This window comes from Trachurus japonicus, chromosome 13 (genome assembly GCF_045865225.1).
Source record: "Trachurus japonicus isolate A0001 chromosome 13, Traja_1.0".
NCBI classification, from domain to species: domain Eukaryota; kingdom Metazoa; phylum Chordata; class Actinopteri; order Carangiformes; family Carangidae; genus Trachurus; species Trachurus japonicus.
This window is the reverse complement of record NC_140919.1, coordinates 25,344,114-25,353,623: the sequence shown is the minus strand read 5'-3', so window position 1 is coordinate 25,353,623 and position 9,510 is coordinate 25,344,114.

Here is a 9,510-nt window from a genome sequence, read left to right as displayed (position 1 = left end):
AAACCCACATGTAAGCTTAGCGATATGATACAAGTAATTCACGGCCTTGCTGTGCAGTATTATTTATGGGGCCTGAAATACGATGAGTATATTTTATTTACGGGCGCCATGTCTTAACACTCACTCACACGTGTCATATCATCAAAGCAATATTAAACAGTGTCATTGCACATTTTGCTGATATTGTGTAGGTCTAATTGTTTACATGCTGTTTCTAGCATGAACAGGATGTACCAGTATTATAAGATTTAGATTACTGCCCTTTCTTTTCTTTTCTTTTTGCTATCTTAATCCAGTGTCAAGCAAGCTGATATCCTAAGCTACGCCTCGCTGTGCTTTACTGCTCTATGGTCTTTTCATGCCGTGCTGTTCAGTACCACGTCAAGCTGTGCTCAAATGTGATTTTCCATGTAGTGCTGCGCCTTTACCTTTACTGTGCTACCCTATTCTGTTCTATTTCTGAGAAGGGAGGACGCCGGCATTGCTGCAGTGCTCTGCTCCCCACGCTTCAGTGATTGTAACTATAAAATTCTTTAATGAGCAGTTTGGAGCCACGCCATGACAATCCGAGAGTCCTGAGAACTGTTTAGCACCAACTCTGACTCAATGAATCATCTCCAGCATTGGAAACATACAGTCAGCAGCAGCGTTTCGGCAAGGTTGTATAATTGTATTGTAAAGGATAGCTAAGAGCCATGACAACCAAGTCATTTTAGCTGTTGGGAATGTGTAACAAAAGCAATAATGATTGTTTATACTGCAGGTCCAGTTCTATACAAAGGACTCAGTTTGAAACAGGTGGCTGCAGGGACAAACATTATGATTATACTAATGCTGTTTGACTGTTTGTTTTACATCTTTGCTTTGAGTGCTGGATGATAAGTAGTTGTAAATACATGCAGTGCAACGTAATGAACAACAGAGCTTAGTGGGCTGATCTGCATTACTGACCCCCCTCCAAAAAATGCACCTGGACAATGGTGTCAGAGATTCAATCGGCACGTTTTAACACTAGAACCGCCGTGAGGTCATTTTGACCTCTCTCGCTGCATGTAACTGTTTGCGTAAAATCCCTATGTCTCCCAGTCGATGACTTTTCCTAAAAGTGTGTTCTACATCATCTTATGCGTTTTCATGATTCTAGTATAAAAGAGAAAAAAGGGTGATTTTACCTAGAACCGCCAAGAGGTCATTTTGACCTCCATTCATTCTAATGCAAAAATGCTAAATGTACTGCATTTATATAGCCATATATATATTGTATAGCCAGCCAGACACACAGTTCAAAACACTTTATAGTAATGCTTCACATTCATATACACACACATACACTACACTACAAAAAATAACAATAGTTGTTGCTAGGCAACCAATATAGACGACTCTTTATTTTTCTATTTTTCGAACATTGTGTGTATATAAAAATGTATAAAATTGATTTTCCAATCATTGCAATCTGGGCTAAAGAATGTCCATTTAGTCACTCAGTTTGTCAGTTAGTTAGTTAGATAGTTAGTTATTTAGTTAGTTAGAGTCATTTTGACCTCATCCCACAACACAACACAAGTTCAGATATTAGAAAGTTGTCAAACAGTTAAAGGTTATAGCTATAACTTTTTCATCAAAAGGATACATTTTTCAAAAATAATACATCCACAGAATGTCTAGAGGGGTGCAGAATAAAAGTATTAATTTTACTGATTTTTTTTTTAATAGTATATAAATAATTGTTTATTAAATTTTGGCGGGTCCGAAATATATAAATATTTACATCTGGTTACGTTGGCAACGTCGGCATGGAATGATCTCTGTGGCAACAGCATTAGAACGTTGATGTCATGTGTAATTGGCAAACAGTAAAACGGAAGGTTGGAGCGAGAGCAGGCAGTGTGAGTTCTACACCTACTGGCCAGGAGGAATTAAACTTGTAGCTATCACCTTTAAAGGGACAACGAAGAGTTTTGGAAAAGCGAAGCGTTTTCACACTACATTTATGAGCCTCCGCGTGCACCGTAAAATTCTTTGACCGGCGCAAGACAGACTCATGTTTTCATTCATCAATAATTAAAGTCAGAGGTTCAAAGAGGTTCACATACCGTCGTAGTTCCGACCATAAACGGCGATTCGGCTACGTTATTCTCATGACTCACTGCGAAACCGAAAGTAAGGAAACGCTGGTCGGCTCGACCAGCATTTCCACCACCACTTATAATAGCAAAATAACGATAGAGACAAAACGATATATTTATCGAAAATGGGCCCGTGTGGGTAGCGGAGATTCATCCACATTAACGTGACTGTGAGACTTTTTTATAACCAAATAGAAACTCCTCGTTGTCCCTTTAAAACAGGTGTCAAACAGATAACAAATGAACATTACTCATAATCATTGAACATAACAGTGACAGTCCCTTGCTCTCATGAGAAATGGACATGATTTCAGAAATTTGTAACAATTTTGAAAATTTTTATATACACACACTGTTTGAAAAATAGAAAAAAAGTTATTATATACCACCTACAACCTATATTGGTTGCCTAGCAACGACTATTGTTGTTTTTTGTAAAGTATGTGTGTGTATATGAATGTGAAGCATTACTATTACTACTATTACTACTATATAAGTGTTTTGAGCTGTGTGTCTGGCTGGCTATATAATGTATATGGCTGTATAAATGCAGTCCATTTACCATTTTTGAATTAGAATGAATGGAGGTCAAAATGACCTCTTGGCAGTTCTAGGAGTACATGGAATGTTGGCGGTTCTAGTGTTAAAGTTGTAATTTATGGAAAGGTAACAGACTTCATGCTCTTACTGTATATACCTCATTACTCAATCCAGACATGTCTCAATAAATGAGAGGACTTCTTTTTACCTGTTTTGTCCCCCCAATGGTTTTGAGAAAGACAGCAGAGTGCTGGTGCACTTTCACTGAATCATCACTTTCTAATTTGGGAAGCAACACATCTGCTGCTAATTAAAGAGACTGATTGAATCTAGGCTGTTACAGGCATGCTCTCTCTCTCTCTCTCTCTCTCTCTCTCACACACACACACACACACACACACACACACGAGTCACGATCATTTCAGACAGCAAACAGACACGGTTAATGTCTGTGGCTTTGTTGGTGAATATACCAGACAGTGTATCTTTGCAACGCTCCCCCTGGTATAGCTCCATACTAAAATGACAGTGTTGTATAAGTACCATGGAAACACAATACTGCACAAAGTAGTGATGATGAGCAGGATGGAATTAGGTATTAGTGGTATTTCTCATTTCCATCGGCTCGTCTCCTACACGTAAAAGCCGGTATTTTATTAAGTCAAATCAGAGAAGGGGGTTGTTGAATAAATCTCCAAAAACAGTTAATTTCTAAATATTTAACACAGGCAGAATTTGTATTTCATTGTGTAATCGCAATTACCTCAATCAGTTGGTTTGGATTTCAGTGTTTGTCCTCTCACTTCTATTTTTGCTGTTGTCTTTCTCTCTGTCTGGTGTTTGCAGACTCCTCATGATGATACACAGTTTGTTTTACGACTGAGTATAAACACTTCAGACACACACGCGCGCTAGAGGTAAGATCGGGCCTAAAAAATCCAGCCCGACCCGACCCAGGCCCGCGGGATTAAAGCCCGACCCGGCCCGAACCCGAGCAATTAACTTGATTTGCAGGCCCGAGCCCGAACCAAACCCGAAATTTCATATTTTATTTGTGAGGACTCAGAGTACGTCCTTAAGAATCTAGCGCGGCACTTTAAGAGAGAGAGAGAGAGAGAGAGAGAGAGAGAGAGAGAGAGAGAGAGAGAGCGCAGAGAGAGAGACGGGGAGAGGGAGAGAGAGAGAGCGCAGAGAGAGAGAGAGAGAGCGCGCAGAGAGACAAAGAAGAGCAATGACGGGGTGGATAATAGACAGACTTGGGCTTAAGATCTTACCTCTCTAAGACAGAGACAGGAAGGAGTTCTTTGAATTGTCATTGCAAGAGTTTAGTACAGTACGTGTTGTTGTGATGAGGTGACTTCTGTTTTTTTGTGGACCACGGTGTCTCGTGGCCAAACTACTCAGTCAGGTCCTCGAAACGCATCAAAGTCGGCGCACTGTGATCACAGTGAGTTGTGACAAGATTACTGATTTAATCTCGGTGTTTCCTACACATCATGGCCCACGCCACTAACTCGGCTCTGCCTCTGACACTAACAGGGCATTTTGCAGCACTCATCCAGAGTCTGGCTCTGCGCTGCGGCTCCTGTCCTGTTTAGTTAAATAGCAATTACCTTACAGCGCCCTCTCTGTTTTTTTTTCCCTAATTATTTATTTTATAACAAGTACCGTATTGACCCGAATATAAGACGATATTTTTTCCGTCAAAAAAAGTCTGAAAAAGACGGGTTATTCCTCTGTTTAGTATCTCCACACATCGTTTATACATTTCTATAAACATATATTAAAAAAAAAAAAAAAAAGTCAGCGAGAGAGAAGCCCGGCCCGACCCGACCCGAACGTAATGATTGACATTTTATACCCGACCGGGCTTAAGATCTTACCTCTAACGCGCGTGCACACTGAAAACAGTTTTACCTGATGCACGCTGTGTTTTGTCATTGTAACTTCTTCAACACACACATGCACACACTGGTTATCAGCAAACTGTCCAATTACTGTAAGGGGCATGCACTTGATGGTCAAAAGGTCCCCAGACGGGAATAACATTCACTTGTAAATTTTGATTGTTATGTGAATTAGAAGTGTCTCTGTTCTAGTTGGATATTTAAGGGAAAGAGCAAGAACCTCACTTTGAGTTGATCTGCTTACTAGAGCTCCCACACATCGAGTATGTTGCATTATCTGTTTCTTGGCTATAGTTTGTTCATTTTGTGCATCACAATAAACTGGAATGTTAACCCTTCATTTCTAATATTGCCTTGTTGAGAGTTTTGTTCTAAATAGTTTAGAATTTGTTATATCTCACACAGGCTTCGCCCTCTATAGGATGGAGTCGCCGCTTCAGGAACAACGCCTCTGCCGGCATCATCGCCCCGGCAGACCTACATCTTCTTTGCTTCGAGCGTCTCGGGAGGAAGCGCGCCACCGCCGGGCTGGGTTATTGGACATTTATTTGGTCTTCAGTTATATGGTAAGTTTCATTTGGCAACACTCATACCCTTAACCTCTGAGTTGAAAAAAAAGTTGAAAGAAAAGATTGAGTATCATGTCCTTTAACTATTGAGTTATATTTTATGACCTCTGAATACTTCAACCCAGGCTGTTCTTCTAAGAAGGTCATTGAATAGTTTAAGTCTATATCTGCCATCCCTGAACTAAGTTAGTCTAAAAGATCTTAGTTATATGCAGGGCCGTTGTGTAGGGGAGAAAGGTGATGATAATTCTAGGGGCCCAGCGCCCAGTGGGGCCCATAAAAAACCCCAGTAGTCTAATCTTTGTATGACTGATATATTCTGCATAAGACCCTGACTAATACTCATAGTACACTGTAAAAACTCAACATCTCCAAGAATATTTGTCTTATTTCTTGTCCAAATGTCTAATTTCTAGTCAAAGCTAATCTCTTTCCACTTAAAATAAGACTCATAACCTAAAAATTAACTTGTTTTTAGATCATTTTCACTTGTTTCAAACAAATTTTCACTTGAAATAAGTAGAAAAATCTGCCAGTGAAAACATGTTTTTTGTGCTTGTAATAAGGAAGAAAAACTTGTTCCACTATCAGATTTTTTCTACTTATTCCACGTGAAAATATGCTTGAAAGGAGTAAAAAGTGTCTAAAAACAAGCTACTTTTAATATGATGTGTCTTACTTTAAGTATAATGAGATTTGTTTTGACTAGAAATTACATTTTGACTAGAAATAAGACAAATATTCTTGGTAAGATACTTGAGTTTTTGCAGTGTAATGCTGTATTAGCATCAAAACAAGGTAGGCTGAATAAAAAATGATAATACATATAGTCTAAGAAAAAAAAACTGGAAAAGTTAGGGGGAGGGGCCCACTTTAGTATTCTTTAAGTAGGCCCAGAATTCCTAGCAACGGCCCTGGTTATATGGTAAGTTTCACTGGGCACTATTCACACCCTTAACCTCTGAGTTGGACAGATTGAATATCATGTTCTTATACCTGTGAATACTTCAACCCAGGCATCAGGGCTATTCTTCTATGTTAAGAAGGTCACTGAGTGGTTTTAATAATCATGCCTGAACTAAGACTGATGTCAGATTTCTCATAGAAATCTGATAGAATTAATTCTTAAAGGGTTTATATTTTAAATGATTGATTAACTTTTAATTCCACCAATATTTAAGAGTAAAGTTATTTTTAAATTGAGTCAGGTTAAATGAGTATTTACTTTACTTTATTTTGAAAACCTCATCTTAACACCGGAAAGACAAGATACGTATTGGTGAGATATTGTTATACTGTATGTCTCTAGATATTCCCTCCCCTACTGTACAGCCCTATAGATGTAAATGTAACTGACTGACTGTTGTTCCTTCTCTTCTCTGCACAATGCTGATCTGCATTCTGCTGAGCCACTCTGGTTTCCCAGCTGTTTGGAAACTGCAGGGAAATGGAGGAGCACCTCAAATAAAACACAATGCAGAGTGTAAACTACTGTAATTACATGTTTCACTAGAGGAGGCGCAAGAATAACAGAGACACTGACCAAAGAGAGCAAGAGAGAGAAGCCGTTGGTAACAAGGCTGTGAGTTCTACTTATAAAACTAAAGGATTTGGACATAAAGACCTCCTTCTGATAAAAGTCTGTTACGTGCTGTAGTTCAAGTCTAACCTATTGTGGATAGGGCTGTGAACTGTGTAAGGGCAAAAAAAGGAAATGTGTCTCATACTGAGCATGTACTTTCTGGCTCAGCTGGACGCGTGTGCACTTACAGTTTAGTCTTTGCCCAGGTGGCCCCGGTTTGAATCTGGCCTGTGGCCCATTGCTGCATAGCAGTCCTTGTGCAGTGTTTTGTTTTTTTTTGTTTTTTTTACTGCTGTTGTTGTTTGTTTTTTTCCGGCAGTATAGCCACTTTCTAATAAAGCTGGGTTTTAAATTGCCATTTTGATCATTGTGTATTTATCATTCTTTCTTCACGTCATTTACTGACTTCTCTCTTTTTTCTGGCTGTGTAGATGCCATGGATGTGATCCATAGACGCTTTTTAATACCGTTGGTTTTAAGAATGCTACTTCCGGGGCTTTCTCTTGGCGTCACATCCTGCTCTGAGTCTGACCAATCAGCACAGAGTAAATCTCAAGCCCTACCTGGTAGTTTTTTGGGGCCAATCTGAGTACCTACCCAGAGGCAGGGACTTATTTTCAGCCCTGTAAAAGTTCCTGCAGTGGAAACGCACCTTCTCTGTCTCACTCTCCCTCCCTCCATGTCTAACCCTCTTGATTTCTCAGAAATCCAGCCGAAATCACAATCTTTAATCAGTTTATTGTAGCTTTTTTCTTTGCATGACTGCTCCACAGCCTTAACTGCATGTCTATTACTGTAACCATATAGAGATGACAGTCAGTAGTCCGAGTGGACATGGCGGCACGCATTGTTTTTTTTTTACCATGCATGTCCGCAGTGCACCGCTCCATACTGTACGTGTACCCCCATAGCAGAGGAAACAGGCCCTTGAATGGCTGGTCCAGACGCCTAGATTTAAAATATGAGTTTTTTCCCACCAGCCATTGCAAAAGGTTGGGAACCCCTGACCTAAGTCTATCGCTTTCAGGAGACACTCCTCAACTGCCCTTAATCAGAGGGGAGGCTGGAGGACGTCTTGCTTTTCCAGGCTGAGTACTTCACACCAACAAACACAGTAGACTCTCAGAAATCTTTTGTACTTTTATACACATGCACACGTACAAGCCTGCACAAATCCCTGAGCATTTCTCTATTGCAGTAAAACCACAAGATTAAAGCGATTATCCTTGCTCCCTATCAGTGGTTTGTGTGCCACGTTTCACTTTTCAGTTTTCTTTTTCCCTGCCCCATCCATGTTGTTCTGTCTTTTGTTCTACTTTCTTTTTTATCTAAAGTGGCTGTGCATGTGTTTTGCATATTTAATTCCGCAACACAGCAAACAAGTGGTAAGCAAAGGTAAAAGGATAATCAAAGTAAGTGAACGAGATATCTGTACTGATTATTTAAACCTGGTTTAACTGAGCTTCGCATGGAAGCTGAGGGTAAAATATAAAATATTAATGAAAATTGTTTTGAGTATACTGTGTTCAGTTTAAAGTGTTTTAATGGGAGTTTTATCCTGCCACATTCTTTGCCATTGATTTAATCTTTATGACTCGTATCCATAAATATTATGCAGGGCTGGAGGGTATGCAGGGTGACGTTCTTTGCCATGTTTACTCTATGCCACTCTCAAATAATCTATAGTACAGGATGTCTTCTTGGCAGAGTTACTTTTTGGAGTCCATACAGCAGTTAGGTAGTAAAGAAGCTTAAGACACTGCAATTACATAACCTTTCCTTGAATATCTGTTCACAATAATGTAATGTTTGGTGCTACACAGGGTTAATGACTATTTTGATTACTGTTCAGATTAGACTACTCACTCACTGGTATTAAATTTAGAGCAGAACAACCTGTGCTTAATAATCTTTTCCTTTTTTTTTCCAAATAGAGAGCACAATAACATGTGCACTGTAACCTGCTCTGGATCGAGAGCCCAGTGACCTGTGCTGAGCAACCTCCAGTGTGCAGAATATAGAATGAGGGGGGTGGGTGGGTGGGTTGCATTGTCTTTCTCTCTCCTCCTCCTCCTCCTCTCCTCTCTGCAGTGGTCTTTCTCCACCTGTCACTCAGTCATGCTCTCTCTATTGACTTTTTCTCTCCTCCTTATCTTCTTCCCATCACTCTTTCCCAGCCTGAGCCCCGGGAGATAGACATTCACCAACTCTCTATCTCCTTTCTCCATCGCTCCTGCTCTCCATTTACTGATCTCCCTCAGTCTATCGCTACATCCAACTATGTTGTGGTAGTGTCAGGGCCTCTACCTCCCTCTCTGCCGCTGCACTCCCTGTCTGTCTCCCTCTCTGCATCAGTGTGGTTATAGAAGGCCAGGGTTTGGCAGTCTCTCTCTCTCTCTCTCTCTCTGTGTCTGGCACTGTCATATGTCCTTCTCTCCCTCTGTCCCTCTGCTAATGGACGGCCATGGTGGGGTGCATGTGTCAGGAGAGGCATTTGTGTCAGCTCCATTAAACTGTAACCTTGCGACTCTGAAGGACGACGGTATAACAACTCTGTCTCTCTTTCCCTCTTTCCTATTCCATCATTGAAATAAACAGGAGCCCTGAGAACTTGTTTTGCTATTGTGTTATATTATTGAATTTTTAAAAACTTCCCTACTGCAACAAAAATCCAATACCACTTTCAAGAGCAATTCATACTAAATATCACATTACCAATTAATACCTACCCACCAAAACACCACTGTGAATCAAATGCAGCTAATGCCCAAACATGGGCTCAA